General features: G+C 40.1%; 33 non-coding genes across 33 annotated transcripts; 11 read left to right on the forward strand and 22 right to left on the reverse strand.

The window, feature by feature from the left end:
• Positions 1-586: 586 nt before the first annotated feature.
• On the reverse strand, positions 587-658 carry TRNAE-UUC (transfer RNA glutamic acid (anticodon UUC)). Its single transcript has one exon. It is a non-coding gene; the product is annotated as a tRNA-Glu (tRNA).
• Positions 659-746: 88 nt separating this feature from the next.
• TRNAM-CAU (transfer RNA methionine (anticodon CAU)) lies at positions 747-819 on the forward strand. Its single transcript has one exon. It is a non-coding gene; the product is annotated as a tRNA-Met (tRNA).
• A 302-nt stretch (positions 820-1,121) lies between these two features.
• On the reverse strand, positions 1,122-1,193 carry TRNAE-CUC (transfer RNA glutamic acid (anticodon CUC)). Its single transcript has one exon. It is a non-coding gene; the product is annotated as a tRNA-Glu (tRNA).
• A 1,063-nt stretch (positions 1,194-2,256) lies between these two features.
• TRNAE-UUC (transfer RNA glutamic acid (anticodon UUC)) lies at positions 2,257-2,328 on the reverse strand. The gene has a single exon. It is a non-coding gene; the product is annotated as a tRNA-Glu (tRNA).
• Positions 2,329-2,416: 88 nt separating this feature from the next.
• Positions 2,417-2,489, forward strand: TRNAM-CAU (transfer RNA methionine (anticodon CAU)). The gene has a single exon. It is a non-coding gene; the product is annotated as a tRNA-Met (tRNA).
• A 297-nt stretch (positions 2,490-2,786) lies between these two features.
• On the reverse strand, positions 2,787-2,858 carry TRNAE-CUC (transfer RNA glutamic acid (anticodon CUC)). Its single transcript has one exon. It is a non-coding gene; the product is annotated as a tRNA-Glu (tRNA).
• A 1,076-nt stretch (positions 2,859-3,934) lies between these two features.
• On the reverse strand, positions 3,935-4,006 carry TRNAE-UUC (transfer RNA glutamic acid (anticodon UUC)). The gene has a single exon. It is a non-coding gene; the product is annotated as a tRNA-Glu (tRNA).
• An 88-nt stretch (positions 4,007-4,094) lies between these two features.
• TRNAM-CAU (transfer RNA methionine (anticodon CAU)) lies at positions 4,095-4,167 on the forward strand. Its single transcript has one exon. It is a non-coding gene; the product is annotated as a tRNA-Met (tRNA).
• A 302-nt stretch (positions 4,168-4,469) lies between these two features.
• Positions 4,470-4,541, reverse strand: TRNAE-CUC (transfer RNA glutamic acid (anticodon CUC)). Its single transcript has one exon. It is a non-coding gene; the product is annotated as a tRNA-Glu (tRNA).
• Positions 4,542-5,604: 1,063 nt separating this feature from the next.
• On the reverse strand, positions 5,605-5,676 carry TRNAE-UUC (transfer RNA glutamic acid (anticodon UUC)). Its single transcript has one exon. It is a non-coding gene; the product is annotated as a tRNA-Glu (tRNA).
• An 88-nt stretch (positions 5,677-5,764) lies between these two features.
• Positions 5,765-5,837, forward strand: TRNAM-CAU (transfer RNA methionine (anticodon CAU)). The gene has a single exon. It is a non-coding gene; the product is annotated as a tRNA-Met (tRNA).
• Positions 5,838-6,139: 302 nt separating this feature from the next.
• TRNAE-CUC (transfer RNA glutamic acid (anticodon CUC)) lies at positions 6,140-6,211 on the reverse strand. The gene has a single exon. It is a non-coding gene; the product is annotated as a tRNA-Glu (tRNA).
• A 1,070-nt stretch (positions 6,212-7,281) lies between these two features.
• On the reverse strand, positions 7,282-7,353 carry TRNAE-UUC (transfer RNA glutamic acid (anticodon UUC)). The gene has a single exon. It is a non-coding gene; the product is annotated as a tRNA-Glu (tRNA).
• Positions 7,354-7,441: 88 nt separating this feature from the next.
• TRNAM-CAU (transfer RNA methionine (anticodon CAU)) lies at positions 7,442-7,514 on the forward strand. Its single transcript has one exon. It is a non-coding gene; the product is annotated as a tRNA-Met (tRNA).
• Positions 7,515-7,816: 302 nt separating this feature from the next.
• Positions 7,817-7,888, reverse strand: TRNAE-CUC (transfer RNA glutamic acid (anticodon CUC)). Its single transcript has one exon. It is a non-coding gene; the product is annotated as a tRNA-Glu (tRNA).
• Positions 7,889-8,951: 1,063 nt separating this feature from the next.
• Positions 8,952-9,023, reverse strand: TRNAE-UUC (transfer RNA glutamic acid (anticodon UUC)). The gene has a single exon. It is a non-coding gene; the product is annotated as a tRNA-Glu (tRNA).
• An 88-nt stretch (positions 9,024-9,111) lies between these two features.
• On the forward strand, positions 9,112-9,184 carry TRNAM-CAU (transfer RNA methionine (anticodon CAU)). The gene has a single exon. It is a non-coding gene; the product is annotated as a tRNA-Met (tRNA).
• A 302-nt stretch (positions 9,185-9,486) lies between these two features.
• On the reverse strand, positions 9,487-9,558 carry TRNAE-CUC (transfer RNA glutamic acid (anticodon CUC)). Its single transcript has one exon. It is a non-coding gene; the product is annotated as a tRNA-Glu (tRNA).
• A 1,076-nt stretch (positions 9,559-10,634) lies between these two features.
• TRNAE-UUC (transfer RNA glutamic acid (anticodon UUC)) lies at positions 10,635-10,706 on the reverse strand. Its single transcript has one exon. It is a non-coding gene; the product is annotated as a tRNA-Glu (tRNA).
• An 88-nt stretch (positions 10,707-10,794) lies between these two features.
• TRNAM-CAU (transfer RNA methionine (anticodon CAU)) lies at positions 10,795-10,867 on the forward strand. The gene has a single exon. It is a non-coding gene; the product is annotated as a tRNA-Met (tRNA).
• A 302-nt stretch (positions 10,868-11,169) lies between these two features.
• TRNAE-CUC (transfer RNA glutamic acid (anticodon CUC)) lies at positions 11,170-11,241 on the reverse strand. The gene has a single exon. It is a non-coding gene; the product is annotated as a tRNA-Glu (tRNA).
• A 1,063-nt stretch (positions 11,242-12,304) lies between these two features.
• TRNAE-UUC (transfer RNA glutamic acid (anticodon UUC)) lies at positions 12,305-12,376 on the reverse strand. The gene has a single exon. It is a non-coding gene; the product is annotated as a tRNA-Glu (tRNA).
• An 88-nt stretch (positions 12,377-12,464) lies between these two features.
• On the forward strand, positions 12,465-12,537 carry TRNAM-CAU (transfer RNA methionine (anticodon CAU)). The gene has a single exon. It is a non-coding gene; the product is annotated as a tRNA-Met (tRNA).
• Positions 12,538-12,839: 302 nt separating this feature from the next.
• TRNAE-CUC (transfer RNA glutamic acid (anticodon CUC)) lies at positions 12,840-12,911 on the reverse strand. Its single transcript has one exon. It is a non-coding gene; the product is annotated as a tRNA-Glu (tRNA).
• Positions 12,912-13,979: 1,068 nt separating this feature from the next.
• TRNAE-UUC (transfer RNA glutamic acid (anticodon UUC)) lies at positions 13,980-14,051 on the reverse strand. The gene has a single exon. It is a non-coding gene; the product is annotated as a tRNA-Glu (tRNA).
• Positions 14,052-14,139: 88 nt separating this feature from the next.
• TRNAM-CAU (transfer RNA methionine (anticodon CAU)) lies at positions 14,140-14,212 on the forward strand. Its single transcript has one exon. It is a non-coding gene; the product is annotated as a tRNA-Met (tRNA).
• Positions 14,213-14,493: 281 nt separating this feature from the next.
• Positions 14,494-14,565, reverse strand: TRNAE-CUC (transfer RNA glutamic acid (anticodon CUC)). Its single transcript has one exon. It is a non-coding gene; the product is annotated as a tRNA-Glu (tRNA).
• Positions 14,566-15,640: 1,075 nt separating this feature from the next.
• TRNAE-UUC (transfer RNA glutamic acid (anticodon UUC)) lies at positions 15,641-15,712 on the reverse strand. Its single transcript has one exon. It is a non-coding gene; the product is annotated as a tRNA-Glu (tRNA).
• Positions 15,713-15,800: 88 nt separating this feature from the next.
• On the forward strand, positions 15,801-15,873 carry TRNAM-CAU (transfer RNA methionine (anticodon CAU)). Its single transcript has one exon. It is a non-coding gene; the product is annotated as a tRNA-Met (tRNA).
• Positions 15,874-16,175: 302 nt separating this feature from the next.
• On the reverse strand, positions 16,176-16,247 carry TRNAE-CUC (transfer RNA glutamic acid (anticodon CUC)). Its single transcript has one exon. It is a non-coding gene; the product is annotated as a tRNA-Glu (tRNA).
• A 1,078-nt stretch (positions 16,248-17,325) lies between these two features.
• Positions 17,326-17,397, reverse strand: TRNAE-UUC (transfer RNA glutamic acid (anticodon UUC)). The gene has a single exon. It is a non-coding gene; the product is annotated as a tRNA-Glu (tRNA).
• An 88-nt stretch (positions 17,398-17,485) lies between these two features.
• Positions 17,486-17,558, forward strand: TRNAM-CAU (transfer RNA methionine (anticodon CAU)). Its single transcript has one exon. It is a non-coding gene; the product is annotated as a tRNA-Met (tRNA).
• Positions 17,559-17,860: 302 nt separating this feature from the next.
• Positions 17,861-17,932, reverse strand: TRNAE-CUC (transfer RNA glutamic acid (anticodon CUC)). Its single transcript has one exon. It is a non-coding gene; the product is annotated as a tRNA-Glu (tRNA).
• Positions 17,933-18,949: the final 1,017 nt, after the last annotated feature.

Here is an 18,949-nt window from a genome sequence, read left to right on the forward strand (position 1 = left end):
TGTACCAAAGGAGGGTCACTCCCATAGCAGGAATTGAACCAGTAAACCAGGGATACTAGGTCCTTTTCCACATGGGTAAAGCTTTACACTATCCAACAAAACAGTTAAAAAAAAACAAAAAAAAAAACAGAAGTTTTATGCTTTGATTGAATAACTTTTACATCACTAAAGCTAAAACTTACCACATGAACACCATAATTAGCATATCAGTTGGTAATCTGAAGAATATGATTTTATTCCTCACACGTGGTAATACTCCCTCCTTTTCTCAAGAGATTTTGTTACCAACTCAGAACTTTCCCATTAATTTCTGAAACGTTTCCGATTGGAAAGGAAGTAGGAGCCCTAACGACAGACAGAACACATGGATTGTTGAGTCCCTTAACACTTTGGAGTAAAAAGGTGTAGTTGAGAATGAGTTAAGCTATGAAACAAAATTAAATCTTGTGCAAAAGGTCAGAATGAATGACAAATACCCTGGTGTTTAGCATTTTTGACTGCATTGTGCAAATTCTATCTGAAATACTTTTATCTGCAAAACACATTTCGGTCTTTGAATGTTGGCAGTAGTACAGAAAAAAGTGCATTCCCATACCGGGAGTCGAACCCGGGCCGCCTGGGTGAAAACCAGGAATCCTAACCGCTAGACCATATGGGAATAGATACCTTCAAACTCATTGACAATATGAAAAAAATAAGTTTCGTGCCTTGCACAAGAAATGTCTGCAGATTAGCATGTGTGTCTTGCCTCGTTAGCGCAGTAGGTAGCGCGTCAGTCTCATAATCTGAAGGTCGTGAGTTCGATCCTCACACGGGGCAGCATATTCCTCTTTTCTTAAGAGATCTTGTCCCCAACTTAGAACTTTCCCTTTCAGTTCTAAAACAATTCTGATAGTTAAGGAATTGTGAACCCATATGACAGATAGTACACATGGGTTGTTGAGTCTCTTAACACTTTTGGTGTAAAAAGAGGTAGTTGGGAATGGTTTGAGCTATGAAAAGTCACAGGGAGCTGGTGTTCAGCATTTTTGACGCTTAAATCCAAATTGTACCTGAAATACTTTGGTCCGAAAACAACGTGTCAGTCTTTGAAAGTTGGCGGTAGTACAGAAAAGGGTACTTTCCCATACCGGGAGTCGAACCCGGGCCGCCTGGGTGAGAACCAGGAATCCTAACCGCTAGACCATATGGGAAATGATGCATAACAGAATCAGTGACAATCTAAAAAAAAGAAGTTTACTACTTGGCACAAGAAACTTCTGCTGTTCAGTTTTCGCAACTTGCCTCGTTAACACAGTAGGAAGCAAATCAGTCTCATAAGCTGAAGGTTGAACGTTTGATGGTCAGAAGAGGCACTGGCCCCTTGTTTTTTCAATCAATTCTGTCTCCATCGTGGCTAGAGAGCCACCGATTTTTCCCATTCAGTACCAAAACATAACCGATTGCAGCAAGGAGGAGAGCTCTAATGACAGACAGGGAAAAAAGTTTTGCTGAGTCCCTTAAAACCTAGGAGTTAAATAAGAGAAATAAGAATGGTTTGAGATTTGACCTCCAATGGTATGTGGTGCAAATAAATATCCAAAAACTCTGGTGGTTGACATTTTTGCTGCATAGAGCAGCTCAAACCTAAACTGATTCCATCTACAAGGTACGTGGCAGCTTTTGAATGTGCGTACATGTACCAAAGGAGGGTCACTCCCATAGCAGGAATTGAACCAGTAAACCAGGGATACTAGGTCCTTTTCCACATGGGTAAAGCTGTACACTATCCAACAAAACAGTTTAAAAAAAAAAAAAAAAAAGTTTTATGCTTTGATTGAATAACTTTTACATCACTAAAGCTAAAACTTACCACATGAACACCATAATTAGCATATCAGTTGGTAATCTGAAGAATATGATTTTATTCCTCACACGTGGTAATACTCCCTCCTTTTCTCAAGAGATTTTGTTACCAACTCAGAACTTTCCCATTAATTTCTGAAACGTTTCCGATTGGAAAGGAAGTAGGAGCCCTAACGACAGACAGAACACATGGATTGTTGAGTCCCTTAACACTTTGGAGTAAAAAGGTGTAGTTGAGAATGAGTTAAGCTATGAAACAAAATTAAATCTTGTGCAAAAGGTCAGAATGAATGACAAATACCCTGGTGTTTAGCATTTTTGACTGCATTGTGCAAATTCTATCTGAAATACTTTTATCTGCAAAACACATTTCGGTCTTTGAATGTTGGCAGTAGTACAGAAAAAAGTGCATTCCCATACCGGGAGTCGAACCCGGGCCACCTGGGTGAAAACCAGGAATCCTAACCGCTAGACCATATGGGAATAGATACCTTCAAACTCATTGACAATATGAAAAAAATAAGTTTCGTGCCTTGCACAAGAAATGTCTGCAGATTAGCATGTGTGTCTTGCCTCGTTAGCGCAGTAGGTAGCGCGTCAGTCTCATAATCTGAAGGTCGTGAGTTCGATCCTCACACGGGGCAGCATATTCCTCTTAAGAGATCTTGTCCCCAACTTAGAACTTTCCCTTTCAGTTCTAAAACAATTCTGATAGTTAAGGAATTGTGAACCCATATGACAGATAGTACACATGGGTTGTTGAGTCTCTTAACACTTTTGGTGTAAAAAGAGGTAGTTGGGAATGGTTTGAGCTATGAAAAGTCACAGGGAGCTGGTGTTCAGCATTTTTGACGCTTAAATCCAAATTGTACCTGAAATACTTTGGTCCGAAAACAACGTGTCAGTCTTTGAAAGTTGGCGGTAGTACAGAAAAGGGTACTTTCACATACCGGGAGTCGAACCCGGGCCGCCTGGGTGAGAACCAGGAATCCTAACCGCTAGACCATATGGGAAATGATGCATAACAGAATCAGTGACAATCTAAAAAAAAGAAGTTTACTACTTGGCACAAGAAACTTCTGCTGTTCAGTTTTCGCAACTTGCCTCGTTAACACAGTAGGAAGCAAATCAGTCTCATAAGCTGAAGGTTGAACGTTTGATGGTCAGAAGAGGCACTGGCCCCTTGTTTTTTCAATCAATTCTGTCTCCATCGTGGCTAGAGAGCCACCGATTTTTCCCATTCAGTACCAAAACATAACCGATTGCAGCAAGGAGGAGAGCTCTAATGACAGACAGGGAAAAAAGTTTTGCTGAGTCCCTTAAAACCTAGGAGTTAAATAAGAGAAATAAGAATGGTTTGAGATTTGACCTCCAATGGTATGTGGTGCAAATAAATATCCAAAAACTCTGGTGGTTGACATTTTTGCTGCATAGAGCAGCTCAAACCTAAACTGATTCCATCTACAAGGTACGTGGCAGCTTTTGAATGTGCGTACATGTACCAAAGGAGGGTCACTCCCATAGCAGGAATTGAACCAGTAAACCAGGGATACTAGGTCCTTTTCCACATGGGTAAAGCTTTACACTATCCAACAAAACAGTTTAAAAAAAAAAAAAAAAAAAAAAAAAACAGAAGTTTTATGCTTTGATTGAATAACTTTTACATCACTAAAGCTAAAACTTACCACATGAACACCATAATTAGCATATCAGTTGGTAATCTGAAGAATATGATTTTATTCCTCACACGTGGTAATACTCCCTCCTTTTCTCAAGAGATTTTGTTACCAACTCAGAACTTTCCCATTAATTTCTGAAACGTTTCCGATTGGAAAGGAAGTAGGAGCCCTAACGACAGACAGAACACATGGATTGTTGAGTCCCTTAACACTTTGGAGTAAAAAGGTGTAGTTGAGAATGAGTTAAGCTATGAAACAAAATTAAATCTTGTGCAAAAGGTCAGAATGAATGACAAATACCCTGGTGTTTAGCATTTTTGACTGCATTGTGCAAATTCTATCTGAAATACTTTTATCTGCAAAACACATTTCGGTCTTTGAATGTTGGCAGTAGTACAGAAAAAAGTGCATTCCCATACCGGGAGTCGAACCCGGGCCGCCTGGGTGAAAACCAGGAATCCTAACCGCTAGACCATATTGGAATAGATACCTTCAAACTCATTGACAATATGAAAAAAATAAGTTTCGTGCCTTGCACAAGAAATGTCTGCAGATTAGCATGTGTGTCTTGCCTCGTTAGCGCAGTAGGTAGCGCGTCAGTCTCATAATCTGAAGGTCGTGAGTTCGATCCTCACACGGGGCAGCATATTCCTCTTTTCTTAAGAGATCTTGTCCCCAACTTAGAACTTTCCCTTTCAGTTCTAAAACAATTCTGATAGTTAAGGAATTGTGAACCCATATGACAGATAGTACACATGGGTTGTTGAGTCTCTTAACACTTTTGGTGTAAAAAGAGGTAGTTGGGAATGGTTTGAGCTATGAAAAGTCACAGGGAGCTGGTGTTCAGCATTTTTGACGCTTAAATCCAAATTGTACCTGAAATACTTTGGTCCGAAAACAACGTGTCAGTCTTTGAAAGTTGGCGGTAGTACAGAAAAGGGTACTTTCCCATACCGGGAGTCGAACCCGGGCCGCCTGGGTGAGAACCAGGAATCCTAACCGCTAGACCATATGGGAAATGATGCATAACAGAATCAGTGACAATCTAAAAAAAAGAAGTTTACTACTTGGCACAAGAAACTTCTGCTGTTCAGTTTTCGCAACTTGCCTCGTTAACACAGTAGGAAGCAAATCAGTCTCATAAGCTGAAGGTTGAACGTTTGATGGTCAGAAGAGGCACTGGCCCCTTGTTTTTTCAATCAATTCTGTCTCCATCGTGGCTAGAGAGCCACCGATTTTTCCCATTCAGTACCAAAACATAACCGATTGCAGCAAGGAGGAGAGCTCTAATGACAGACAGGGAAAAAAGTTTTGCTGAGTCCCTTAAAACCTAGGAGTTAAATAAGAGAAATAAGAATGGTTTGAGATTTGACCTCCAATGGTATGTGGTGCAAATAAATATCCAAAAACTCTGGTGGTTGACATTTTTGCTGCATAGAGCAGCTCAAACCTAAACTGATTCCATCTACAAGGTACGTGGCAGCTTTTGAATGTGCGTACATGTACCAAAGGAGGGTCACTCCCATAGCAGGAATTGAACCAGTAAACCAGGGATACTAGGTCCTTTTCCACATGGGTAAAGCTGTACACTATCCAACAAAACAGTTTAAAAAAAAAAAAAAAAAAGTTTTATGCTTTGATTGAATAACTTTTACATCACTAAAGCTAAAACTTACCACATGAACACCATAATTAGCATATCAGTTGGTAATCTGAAGAATATGATTTTATTCCTCACACGTGGTAATACTCCCTCCTTTTCTCAAGAGATTTTGTTACCAACTCAGAACTTTCCCATTAATTTCTGAAACGTTTCCGATTGGAAAGGAAGTAGGAGCCCTAACGACAGACAGAACACATGGATTGTTGAGTCCCTTAACACTTTGGAGTAAAAAGGTGTAGTTGAGAATGAGTTAAGCTATGAAACAAAATTAAATCTTGTGCAAAAGGTCAGAATGAATGACAAATACCCTGGTGTTTAGCATTTTTGACTGCATTGTGCAAATTCTATCTGAAATACTTTTATCTGCAAAACACATTTCGGTCTTTGAATGTTGGCAGTAGTACAGAAAAAAGTGCATTCCCATACCGGGAGTCGAACCCGGGCCGCCTGGGTGAAAACCAGGAATCCTAACCGCTAGACCATATGGGAATAGATACCTTCAAACTCATTGACAATATGAAAAAAATAAGTTTCGTGCCTTGCACAAGAAATGTCTGCAGATTAGCATGTGTGTCTTGCCTCGTTAGCGCAGTAGGTAGCGCGTCAGTCTCATAATCTGAAGGTCGTGAGTTCGATCCTCACACGGGGCAGCATATTCCTCTTTTCTTAAGAGATCTTGTCCCCAACTTAGAACTTTCCCTTTCAGTTCTAAAACAATTCTGATAGTTAAGGAATTGTGAACCCATATGACAGATAGTACACATGGGTTGTTGAGTCTCTTAACACTTTTGGTGTAAAAAGAGGTAGTTGGGAATGGTTTGAGCTATGAAAAGTCACAGGGAGCTGGTGTTCAGCATTTTTGACGCTTAAATCCAAATTGTACCTGAAATACTTTGGTCCGAAAACAACGTGTCAGTCTTTGAAAGTTGGCGGTAGTACAGAAAAGGGTACTTTCCCATACCGGGAGTCAAACCCGGGCCGCCTGGGTGAGAACCAGGAATCCTAACCGCTAGACCATATGGGAAATGATGCATAACAGAGTCAGTGACAATCTAAAAAAAAGAAGTTTACTACTTGGCACAAGAAACTTCTGCTGTTCAGTTTTCGCAACTTGCCTCGTTAACACAGTAGGAAGCAAATCAGTCTCATAAGCTGAAGGTTGAACGTTTGATGGTCAGAAGAGGCACTGGCCCCTTGTTTTTTCAATGAATTCTGTCTCCATCGTGGCTAGAGAGCCACCGATTTTTCCCATTCAGTACCAAAACATAACCGATTGCAGCAAGGAGGAGAGCTCTAATGACAGACAGGGAAAAAAGTTTTGCTGAGTCCCTTAAAACCTAGGAGTTAAATAAGAGAAATAAGAATGGTTTGAGATTTGACCTCCAATGGTATGTGGTGCAAATAAATATCCAAAAACTCTGGTGGTTGACATTTTTGCTGCATAGAGCAGCTCAAACCTAAACTGATTCCATCTACAAGGTACGTGGCAGCTTTTGAATGTGCGTACATGTACCAAAGGAGGGTCACTCCCATAGCAGGAATTGAACCAGTAAACCAGGGATACTAGGTCCTTTTCCACATGGGTAAAGCTTTACACTATCCAACAAAACAGTTAAAAAAAAACAAAAAAAAAAACAGAAGTTTTATGCTTTGATTGAATAACTTTTACATCACTAAAGCTAAAACTTACCACATGAACACCATAATTAGCATATCAGTTGGTAATCTGAAGAATATGATTTTATTCCTCACACGTGGTAATACTCCCTCCTTTTCTCAAGAGATTTTGTTACCAACTCAGAACTTTCCCATTAATTTCTGAAACGTTTCCGATTGGAAAGGAAGTAGGAGCCCTAACGACAGACAGAACACATGGATTGTTGAGTCCCTTAACACTTTGGAGTAAAAAGGTGTAGTTGAGAATGAGTTAAGCTATGAAACAAAATTAAATCTTGTGCAAAAGGTCAGAATGAATGACAAATACCCTGGTGTTTAGCATTTTTGACTGCATTGTGCAAATTCTATCTGAAATACTTTTATCTGCAAAACACATTTCGGTCTTTGAATGTTGGCAGTAGTACAGAAAAAAGTGCATTCCCATACCGGGAGTCGAACCCGGGCCGCCTGGGTGAAAACCAGGAATCCTAACCGCTAGACCATATGGGAATAGATACCTTCAAACTCATTGACAATATGAAAAAAATAAGTTTCGTGCCTTGCACAAGAAATGTCTGCAGATTAGCATGTGTGTCTTGCCTCGTTAGCGCAGTAGGTAGCGCGTCAGTCTCATAATCTGAAGGTCGTGAGTTCGATCCTCACACGGGGCAGCATATTCCTCTTTTCTTAAGAGATCTTGTCCCCAACTTAGAACTTTCCCTTTCAGTTCTAAAACAATTCTGATAGTTAAGGAATTGTGAACCCATATGACAGATAGTACACATGGGTTGTTGAGTCTCTTAACACTTTTGGTGTAAAAAGAGGTAGTTGGGAATGGTTTGAGCTATGAAAAGTCACAGGGAGCTGGTGTTCAGCATTTTTGACGCTTAAATCCAAATTGTACCTGAAATACTTTGGTCCGAAAACAACGTGTCAGTCTTTGAAAGTTGGCGGTAGTACAGAAAAGGGTACTTTCCCATACCGGGAGTCGAACCCGGGCCGCCTGGGTGAGAACCAGGAATCCTAACCGCTAGACCATATGGGAAATGATGCATAACAGAATCAGTGACAATCTAAAAAAAAGAAGTTTACTACTTGGCACAAGAAACTTCTGCTGTTCAGTTTTCGCAACTTGCCTCGTTAACACAGTAGGAAGCAAATCAGTCTCATAAGCTGAAGGTTGAACGTTTGATGGTCAGAAGAGGCACTGGCCCCTTGTTTTTTCAATCAATTCTGTCTCCATCGTGGCTAGAGAGCCACCGATTTTTCCCATTCAGTACCAAAACATAACCGATTGCAGCAAGGAGGAGAGCTCTAATGACAGACAGGGAAAAAAGTTTTGCTGAGTCCCTTAAAACCTAGGAGTTAAATAAGAGAAATAAGAATGGTTTGAGATTTGACCTCCAATGGTATGTGGTGCAAATAAATATCCAAAAACTCTGGTGGTTGACATTTTTGCTGCATAGAGCAGCTCAAACCTAAACTGATTCCATCTACAAGGTACGTGGCAGCTTTTGAATGTGCGTACATGTACCAAAGGAGGGTCACTCCCATAGCAGGAATTGAACCAGTAAACCAGGGATACTAGGTCCTTTTCCACATGGGTAAAGCTGTACACTATCCAACAAAACAGTTTAAAAAAAAAAAAAAAAAAGTTTTATGCTTTGATTGAATAACTTTTACATCACTAAAGCTAAAACTTACCACATGAACACCATAATTAGCATATCAGTTGGTAATCTGAAGAATATGATTTTATTCCTCACACGTGGTAATACTCCCTCCTTTTCTCAAGAGATTTTGTTACCAACTCAGAACTTTCCCATTAATTTCTGAAACGTTTCCGATTGGAAAGGAAGTAGGAGCCCTAACGACAGACAGAACACATGGATTGTTGAGTCCCTTAACACTTTGGAGTAAAAAGGTGTAGTTGAGAATGAGTTAAGCTATGAAACAAAATTAAATCTTGTGCAAAAGGTCAGAATGAATGACAAATACCCTGGTGTTTAGCATTTTTGACTGCATTGTGCAAATTCTATCTGAAATACTTTTATCTGCAAAACACATTTCGGTCTTTGAATGTTGGCAGTAGTACAGAAAAAAGTGCATTCCCATACCGGGAGTCGAACCCGGGCCACCTGGGTGAAAACCAGGAATCCTAACCGCTAGACCATATGGGAATAGATACCTTCAAACTCATTGACAATATGAAAAAAATAAGTTTCGTGCCTTGCACAAGAAATGTCTGCAGATTAGCATGTGTGTCTTGCCTCGTTAGCGCAGTAGGTAGCGCGTCAGTCTCATAATCTGAAGGTCGTGAGTTCGATCCTCACACGGGGCAGCATATTCCTCTTTTCTTAAGAGATCTTGTCCCCAACTTAGAACTTTCCCTTTCAGTTCTAAAACAATTCTGATAGTTAAGGAATTGTGAACCCATATGACAGATAGTACACATGGGTTGTTGAGTCTCTTAACACTTTTGGTGTAAAAAGAGGTAGTTGGGAATGGTTTGAGCTATGAAAAGTCACAGGGAGCTGGTGTTCAGCATTTTTGACGCTTAAATCCAAATTGTACCTGAAATACTTTGGTCCGAAAACAACGTGTCAGTCTTTGAAAGTTGGCGGTAGTACAGAAAAGGGTACTTTCACATACCGGGAGTCGAACCCGGGCCGCCTGGGTGAGAACCAGGAATCCTAACCGCTAGACCATATGGGAAATGATGCATAACAGAATCAGTGACAATCTAAAAAAAAGAAGTTTACTACTTGGCACAAGAAACTTCTGCTGTTCAGTTTTCGCAACTTGCCTCGTTAACACAGTAGGAAGCAAATCAGTCTCATAAGCTGAAGGTTGAACGTTTGATGGTCAGAAGAGGCACTGGCCCCTTGTTTTTTCAATCAATTCTGTCTCCATCGTGGCTAGAGAGCCACCGATTTTTCCCATTCAGTACCAAAACATAACCGATTGCAGCAAGGAGGAGAGCTCTAATGACAGACAGGGAAAAAAGTTTTGCTGAGTCCCTTAAAACCTAGGAGTTAAATAAGAGAAATAAGAATGGTTTGAGATTTGACCTCCAATGGTATGTGGTGCAAATAAATATCCAAAAACTCTGGTGGTTGACATTTTTGCTGCATAGAGCAGCTCAAACCTAAACTGATTCCATCTACAAGGTACGTGGCAGCTTTTGAATGTGCGTACATGTACCAAAGGAGGGTCACTCCCATAGCAGGAATTGAACCAGTAAACCAGGGATACTAGGTCCTTTTCCACATGGGTAAAGCTTTACACTATCCAACAAAACAGTTTAAAAAAAAAAAAAAAAAAAAAAAAAACAGAAGTTTTATGCTTTGATTGAATAACTTTTACATCACTAAAGCTAAAACTTACCACATGAACACCATAATTAGCATATCAGTTGGTAATCTGAAGAATATGATTTTATTCCTCACACGTGGTAATACTCCCTCCTTTTCTCAAGAGATTTTGTTACCAACTCAGAACTTTCCCATTAATTTCTGAAACGTTTCCGATTGGAAAGGAAGTAGGAGCCCTAACGACAGACAGAACACATGGATTGTTGAGTCCCTTAACACTTTGGAGTAAAAAGGTGTAGTTGAGAATGAGTTAAGCTATGAAACAAAATTAAATCTTGTGCAAAAGGTCAGAATGAATGACAAATACCCTGGTGTTTAGCATTTTTGACTGCATTGTGCAAATTCTATCTGAAATACTTTTATCTGCAAAACACATTTCGGTCTTTGAATGTTGGCAGTAGTACAGAAAAAAGTGCATTCCCATACCGGGAGTCGAACCCGGGCCGCCTGGGTGAAAACCAGGAATCCTAACCGCTAGACCATATTGGAATAGATACCTTCAAACTCATTGACAATATGAAAAAAATAAGTTTCGTGCCTTGCACAAGAAATGTCTGCAGATTAGCATGTGTGTCTTGCCTCGTTAGCGCAGTAGGTAGCGCGTCAGTCTCATAATCTGAAGGTCGTGAGTTCGATCCTCACACGGGGCAGCATATTCCTCTTTTCTTAAGAGATCTTGTCCCCAACTTAGAACTTTCCCTTTCAGTTCTAAAACAATTCTGATAGTTAAGGAATTGTGAACCCATATGACAGATAGTACACATGGGTTGTTGAGTCTCTTAACACTTTTGGTGTAAAAAGAGGTAGTTGGGAATGGTTTGAGCTATGAAAAGTCACAGGGAGCTGGTGTTCAGCATTTTTGACGCTTAAATCCAAATTGTACCTGAAATACTTTGGTCCGAAAACAACGTGTCAGTCTTTGAAAGTTGGCGGTAGTACAGAAAAGGGTACTTTCCCATACCGGGAGTCGAACCCGGGCCGCCTGGGTGAGAACCAGGAATCCTAACCGCTAGACCATATGGGAAATGATGCATAACAGAATCAGTGACAATCTAAAAAAAAGAAGTTTACTACTTGGCACAAGAAACTTCTGCTGTTCAGTTTTCGCAACTTGCCTCGTTAACACAGTAGGAAGCAAATCAGTCTCATAAGCTGAAGGTTGAACGTTTGATGGTCAGAAGAGGCACTGGCCCCTTGTTTTTTCAATCAATTCTGTCTCCATCGTGGCTAGAGAGCCACCGATTTTTCCCATTCAGTACCAAAACATAACCGATTGCAGCAAGGAGGAGAGCTCTAATGACAGACAGGGAAAAAAGTTTTGCTGAGTCCCTTAAAACCTAGGAGTTAAATAAGAGAAATAAGAATGGTTTGAGATTTGACCTCCAATGGTATGTGGTGCAAATAAATATCCAAAAACTCTGGTGGTTGACATTTTTGCTGCATAGAGCAGCTCAAACCTAAACTGATTCCATCTACAAGGTACGTGGCAGCTTTTGAATGTGCGTACATGTACCAAAGGAGGGTCACTCCCATAGCAGGAATTGAACCAGTAAACCAGGGATACTAGGTCCTTTTCCACATGGGTAAAGCTGTACACTATCCAACAAAACAGTTTAAAAAAAAAAAAAAAAAAGTTTTATGCTTTGATTGAATAACTTTTACATCACTAAAGCTAAAACTTACCACATGAACACCATAATTAGCATATCAGTTGGTAATCTGAAGAATATGATTTTATTCCTCACACGTGGTAATACTCCCTCCTTTTCTCAAGAGATTTTGTTACCAACTCAGAACTTTCCCATTAATTTCTGAAACGTTTCCGATTGGAAAGGAAGTAGGAGCCCTAACGACAGACAGAACACATGGATTGTTGAGTCCCTTAACACTTTGGAGTAAAAAGGTGTAGTTGAGAATGAGTTAAGCTATGAAACAAAATTAAATCTTGTGCAAAAGGTCAGAATGAATGACAAATACCCTGGTGTTTAGCATTTTTGACTGCATTGTGCAAATTCTATCTGAAATACTTTTATCTGCAAAACACATTTCGGTCTTTGAATGTTGGCAGTAGTACAGAAAAAAGTGCATTCCCATACCGGGAGTCGAACCCGGGCCACCTGGGTGAAAACCAGGAATCCTAACCGCTAGACCATATGGGAATAGATACCTTCAAACTCATTGACAATATGAAAAAAATAAGTTTCGTGCCTTGCACAAGAAATGTCTGCAGATTAGCATGTGTGTCTTGCCTCGTTAGCGCAGTAGGTAGCGCGTCAGTCTCATAATCTGAAGGTCGTGAGTTCGATCCTCACACGGGGCAGCATATTCCTCTTTTCTTAAGAGATCTTGTCCCCAACTTAGAACTTTCCCTTTCAGTTCTAAAACAATTCTGATAGTTAAGGAATTGTGAACCCATATGACAGATAGTACACATGGGTTGTTGAGTCTCTTAACACTTTTGGTGTAAAAAGAGGTAGTTGGGAATGGTTTGAGCTATGAAAAGTCACAGGGAGCTGGTGTTCAGCATTTTTGACGCTTAAATCCAAATTGTACCTGAAATACTTTGGTCCGAAAACAACGTGTCAGTCTTTGAAAGTTGGCGGTAGTACAGAAAAGGGTACTTTCCCATACCGGGAGTCGAACCCGGGGCGCCTGGGTGAGAACCAGGAATCCTAACCGCTAGACCATATGGGAAATGATGCATAACAGAATCAGTGACAATCTAAAAAAAAGAAGTTTACTACTTGGCACAAGAAACTTCTGCTGTTCAGTTTTCGCAACTTGCCTCGTTAACACAGTAGGAAGCAAATCAGTCTCATAAGCTGAAGGTTGAACGTTTGATGGTCAGAAGAGGCACTGGCCCCTTGTTTTTTCAATCAATTCTGTCTCCATCGTGGCTAGAGAGCCACCGATTTTTCCCATTCAGTACCAAAACATAACCGATTGCAGCAAGGAGGAGAGCTCTAATGACAGACAGGGAAAAAAGGGTTGCTGAGTCCCTTAAAACCTAGGAGTTAAATAAGAGAAATAAGAATGGTTTGAGATTTGACCTCCAATGGTATGTGGTGCAAATAAATATCCAAAAACTCTGGTGGTTGACATTTTTGCTGCATAGAGCAGCTCAAACCTAAACTGATTCCATCTACAAGGTACGTGGCAGCTTTTGAATGTGCGTACATGTACCAAAGGAGGGTCACTCCCATAGCAGGAATTGAACCAGTAAACCAGGGATACTAGGTCCTTTTCCACATGGGTAAAGCTTTACACTATCCAACAAAACAGTTTAAAAAAAAAAAAAAAAAAAAAAAGTTTTATGCTTTGATTGAATAACTTTTACATCACTAAAGCTAAAACTTACCACATGAACACCATAATTAGCATATCAGTTGGTAATCTGAAGAATATGATTTTATTCCTCACACGTGGTAATACTCCCTCCTTTTCTCAAGAGATTTTGTTACCAACTCAGAACTTTCCCATTAATTTCTGAAACGTTTCCGATTGGAAAGGAAGTAGGAGCCCTAACGACAGACAGAACACATGGATTGTTGAGTCCCTTAACACTTTGGAGTAAAAAGGTGTAGTTGAGAATGAGTTAAGCTATGAAACAAAATTAAATCTTGTGCAAAAGGTCAGAATGAATGACAAATACCCTGGTGTTTAGCATTTTTGACTGCATTGTGCAAATTCTATCTGAAATACTTTTATCTGCAAAACACATTTCGGTCTTTGAATGTTGGCAGTAGTACAGAAAAAAGTGCATTCCCATACCGGGAGTCGAACACGGGCCGCCTGGGTGAAAACCAGGAATCCTAACCGCTAGACCATATGGGAATAGATACCTTCAAACTCATTGACAATATGAAAAAAATAAGTTTCGTGCCTTGCACAAGAAATGTCTGCAGATTAGCATGTGTGTCTTGCCTCGTTAGCGCAGTAGGTAGCGCGTCAGTCTCATAATCTGAAGGTCGTGAGTTCGATCCTCACACGGGGCAGCATATTCCTCTTTTCTTAAGAGATCTTGTCCCCAACTTAGAACAATTCTGATAGTTAAGGAATTGTGAACCCATATGACAGATAGTACACATGGGTTGTTGAGTCTCTTAACACTTTTGGTGTAAAAAGAGGTAGTTGGGAATGGTTTGAGCTATGAAAAGTCACAGGGAGCTGGTGTTCAGCATTTTTGATGCTTAAATCCAAATTGTACCTGAAATACTTTGGTCCGAAAACAACGTGTCGGTCTTTGAAAGTTGGCGGTAGTACAGAAAAGGGTACTTTCCCATACCGGGAGTCGAACCCGGGCCGCCTGGGTGAGAACCAGGAATCCTAACCGCTAGACCATATGGGAAATGATGCATAACAGAATCAGTGACAATCTAAAAAAAAGAAGTTTACTACTTGGCACAAGAAACTTCTGCTGTTCAGTTTTCGCAACTTGCCTCGTTAACACAGTAGGAAGCAAATCAGTCTCATAAGCTGAAGGTTGAACGTTTGATGGTCAGAAGAGGCACTGGCCCCTTGTTTTTTCAATGAATTCTGTCTCCATCGTGGCTAGAGAGCCACCGATTTTTCCCATTCAGTACCAAAACATAACCGATTGCAGCAAGGAGGAGAGCTCTAATGACAGACAGGGAAAAAAGTTTTGCTGAGTCCCTTAAAACCTAGGAGTTAAATAAGAGAAATAAGAATGGTTTGAGATTTGACCTCCAATGGTATGTGGTGCAAATAAATATCCAAAAACTCTGGTGGTTGACATTTTTGCTGCATAGAGCAGCTCAAACCTAAACTGATTCCATCTACAAGGTACGTGGCAGCTTTTGAATGTGCGTACATGTACCAAAGGAGGGTCACTCCCATAGCAGGAATTGAACCAGTAAACCAGGGATACTAGGTCCTTTTCCACATGGGTAAAGCTTTACACTATCCAACAAAACAGTTTAAAAAAAAAACAAAAAAAAAAAAAACAGAAGTTTTATGCTTTGATTGAATAACTTTTACATCACTAAAGCTAAAACTTACCACATGAACACCATAATTAGCATATCAGTTGGTAATCTGAAGAATATGATTTTATTCCTCACACGTGGTAATACTCCCTCCTTTTCTCAAGAGATTTTGTTACCAACTCAGAACTTTCCCATTAATTTCTGAAACGTTTCCGATTGGAAAGGAAGTAGGAGCCCTAACGACAGACAGAACACATGGATTGTTGAGTCCCTTAACACTTTGGAGTAAAAAGGTGTAGTTGAGAATGAGTTAAGCTATGAAACAAAATTAAATCTTGTGCAAAAGGTCAGAATGAATGACAAATACCCTGGTGTTTAGCATTTTTGACTGCATTGTGCAAATTCTATCTGAAATACTTTTATCTGCAAAACACATTTCGGTCTTTGAATGTTGGCAGTAGTACAGAAAAAAGTGCATTCCCATACCGGGAGTCGAACCCGGGCCGCCTGGGTGAAAACCAGGAATCCTAACCGCTAGACCATATGGGAATAGATACCTTCAAACTCATTGACAATATGAAAAAAATAAGTTTCGTGCCTTGCACAAGAAATGTCTGCAGATTAGCATGTGTGTCTTGCCTCATTAGCGCAGTAGGTAGCGCGTCAGTCTCATAATCTGAAGGTCGTGAGTTCGATCCTCACACGGGGCAGCATATTCCTCTTTTCTTAAGAGATCTTGTCCCCAACTTAGAACTTTCCCTTTCAGTTCTAAAACAATTCTGATAGTTAAGGAATTGTGAACCCATATGACAGATAGTACACATGGGTTGTTGAGTCTCTTAACACTTTTGGTGTAAAAAGAGGTAGTTGGGAATGGTTTGAGCTATGAAAAGTCACAGGGAGCTGGTGTTCAGCATTTTTGACGCTTAAATCCAAATTGTACCTGAAATACTTTGGTCCGAAAACAACGTGTCAGTCTTTGAAAGTTGGCGGTAGTACAGAAAAGGGTACTTTCCCATACCGGGAGTCGAACCCGGCCCGCCTGGGTGAGAACCAGGAATCCTAACCGCTAGACCATATGGGAAATGATGCATAACAAAATCAGTGACAATCTAAAAAAAAGAAGTTTACTACTTGGCACAAGAAACTTCTGCTGTTCAGTTTTCGCAACTTGCCTCGTTAACACAGTAGGAAGCAAATCAGTCTCATAAGCTGAAGGTTGAACGTTTGATGGTCAGAAGAGGCACTGGCCCCTTGTTTTTTCAATCAATTCTGTCTCCATCGTGGCTAGAGAGCCACCGATTTTTCCCATTCAGTACCAAAACATAACCGATTGCAGCAAGGAGGAGAGCTCTAATGACAGACAGGGAAAAAAGTTTTGCTGAGTCCCTTAAAACCTAGGAGTTAAATAAGAGAAATAAGAATGGTTTGAGATTTGACCTCCAATGGTATGTGGTGCAAATAAATATCCAAAAACTCTGGTGGTTGACATTTTTGCTGCATAGAGCAGCTCAAACCTAAACTGATTCCATCTACAAGGTACGTGGCAGCTTTTGAATGTGCGTACATGTACCAAAGGAGGGTCACTCCCATAGCAGGAATTGAACCAGTAAACCAGGGATACTAGGTCCTTTTCCACATGGGTAAAGCTTTACACTATCCAACAAAACAGTTTAAAAAAAAAAAAAAAAAAAAAAAAAAAACAGAAGTTTTATGCTTTGATTGAATAACTTTTACATCACTAAAGCTAAAACTTACCACATGAACACCATAATTAGCATATCAGTTGGTAATCTGAAGAATATGATTTTATTCCTCACACGTGGTAATACTCCCTCCTTTTCTCAAGAGATTTTGTTACCAACTCAGAACTTTCCCATTAATTTCTGAAACGTTTCCGATTGGAAAGGAAGTAGGAGCCCTAACGACAGACAGAACACATGGATTGTTGAGTCCCTTAACACTTTGGAGTAAAAAGGTGTAGTTGAGAATGAGTTAAGCTATGAAACAAAATTAAATCTTGTGCAAAAGGTCAGAATGAATGACAAATACCCTGGTGTTTAGCATTTTTGACTGCATTGTGCAAATTCTATCTGAAATACTTTTATCTGCAAAACACATTTCGGTCTTTGAATGTTGGCAGTAGTACAGAAAAAAGTGCATTCCCATACCGGGAGTCGAACCCGGGCCGCCTGGGTGAAAACCAGGAATCCTAACCGCTAGACCATATGGGAATAGATACCTTCAAACTCATTGACAATATGAAAAAAATAAGTTTCGTGCCTTGCACAAGAAATGTCTGCAGATTAGCATGTGTGTCTTGCCTCGTTAGCGCAGTAGGTAGCGCGTCAGTCTCATAATCTGAAGGTCGTGAGTTCGATCCTCACACGGGGCAGCATATTCCTCTTTTCTTAAGAGATCTTGTCCCCAACTTAGAACTTTCCCTTTCAGTTCTAAAACAATTCTGATAGTTAAGGAATTGTGAACCCATATGACAGATAGTACACATGGGTTGTTGAGTCTCTTAACACTTTTGGTGTAAAAAGAGGTAGTTGGGAATGGTTTGAGCTATGAAAAGTCACAGGGAGCTGGTGTTCAGCATTTTTGACGCTTAAATCCAAATTGTACCTGAAATACTTTGGTCCGAAAACAACGTGTCAGTCTTTGAAAGTTGGCGGTAGTACAGAAAAGGGTACTTTCCCATACCGGGAGTCGAACCCGGGCCGCCTGGGTGAGAACCAGGAATCCTAACCGCTAGACCATATGGGAAATGATGCATAACAGAATCAGTGACAATCTAAAAAAAAGAAGTTTACTACTTGGCACAAGAAACTTCTGCTGTTCAGTTTTCGCAACTTGCCTCGTTAACACAGTAGGAAGCAAATCAGTCTCATAAGCTGAAGGTTGAACGTTTGATGGTCAGAAGAGGCACTGGCCCCTTGTTTTTTCAATCAATTCTGTCTCCATCGTGGCTAGAGAGCCACCGATTTTTCCCATTCAGTACCAAAACATAACCGATTGCAGCAAGGAGGAGAGCTCTAATGACAGACAGGGAAAAAAGTTTTGCTGAGTCCCTTAAAACCTAGGAGTTAAATAAGAGAAATAAGAATGGTTTGAGATTTGACCTCCAATGGTATGTGGTGCAAATAAATATCCAAAAACTCTGGTGGTTGACATTTTTGCTGCATAGAGCAGCTCAAACCTAAACTGATTCCATCTACAAGGTACGTGGCAGCTTTTGAATGTGCGTACATGTACCAAAGGAGGGTCACTCCCATAGCAGGAATTGAACCAGTAAACCAGGGATACTAGGTCCTTTTCCACATGGGTAAAGCTTTACACTATCCAACAAAACAGTTTAAAAACAAACAAACAAAAAAAAAAAACAGAAGTTTTATGCTTTGATTGAATAACTTAACATCACTAAAGCTAAAACTTACCACATGAACACCATAATTAGCATATCAGTTGGTAATCTGAAGAATATGATTTTATTCCTCACACGTGGTAATACTCCCTCCTTTTCTCAAGAGATTTTGTTACCAACTCAGAACTTTCCCATTAATTTCTGAAACGTTTCCGATTGGAAAGGAAGTAGGAGCCCTAACGACAGACAGAACACATGGATTGTTGAGTCCCTTAACACTTTGGAGTAAAAAGGTGTAGTTGAGAATGAGTTAAGCTATGAAACAAAATTAAATCTTGTGCAAAAGGTCAGAATGAATGACAAATACCCTGGTGTTTAGCATTTTTGACTGCATTGTGCAAATTCTATCTGAAATACTT

This window comes from Ranitomeya variabilis, chromosome 5 (assembly GCF_051348905.1).
Source record: "Ranitomeya variabilis isolate aRanVar5 chromosome 5, aRanVar5.hap1, whole genome shotgun sequence".
NCBI classification, from domain to species: Eukaryota; Metazoa; Chordata; class Amphibia; order Anura; family Dendrobatidae; genus Ranitomeya; species Ranitomeya variabilis.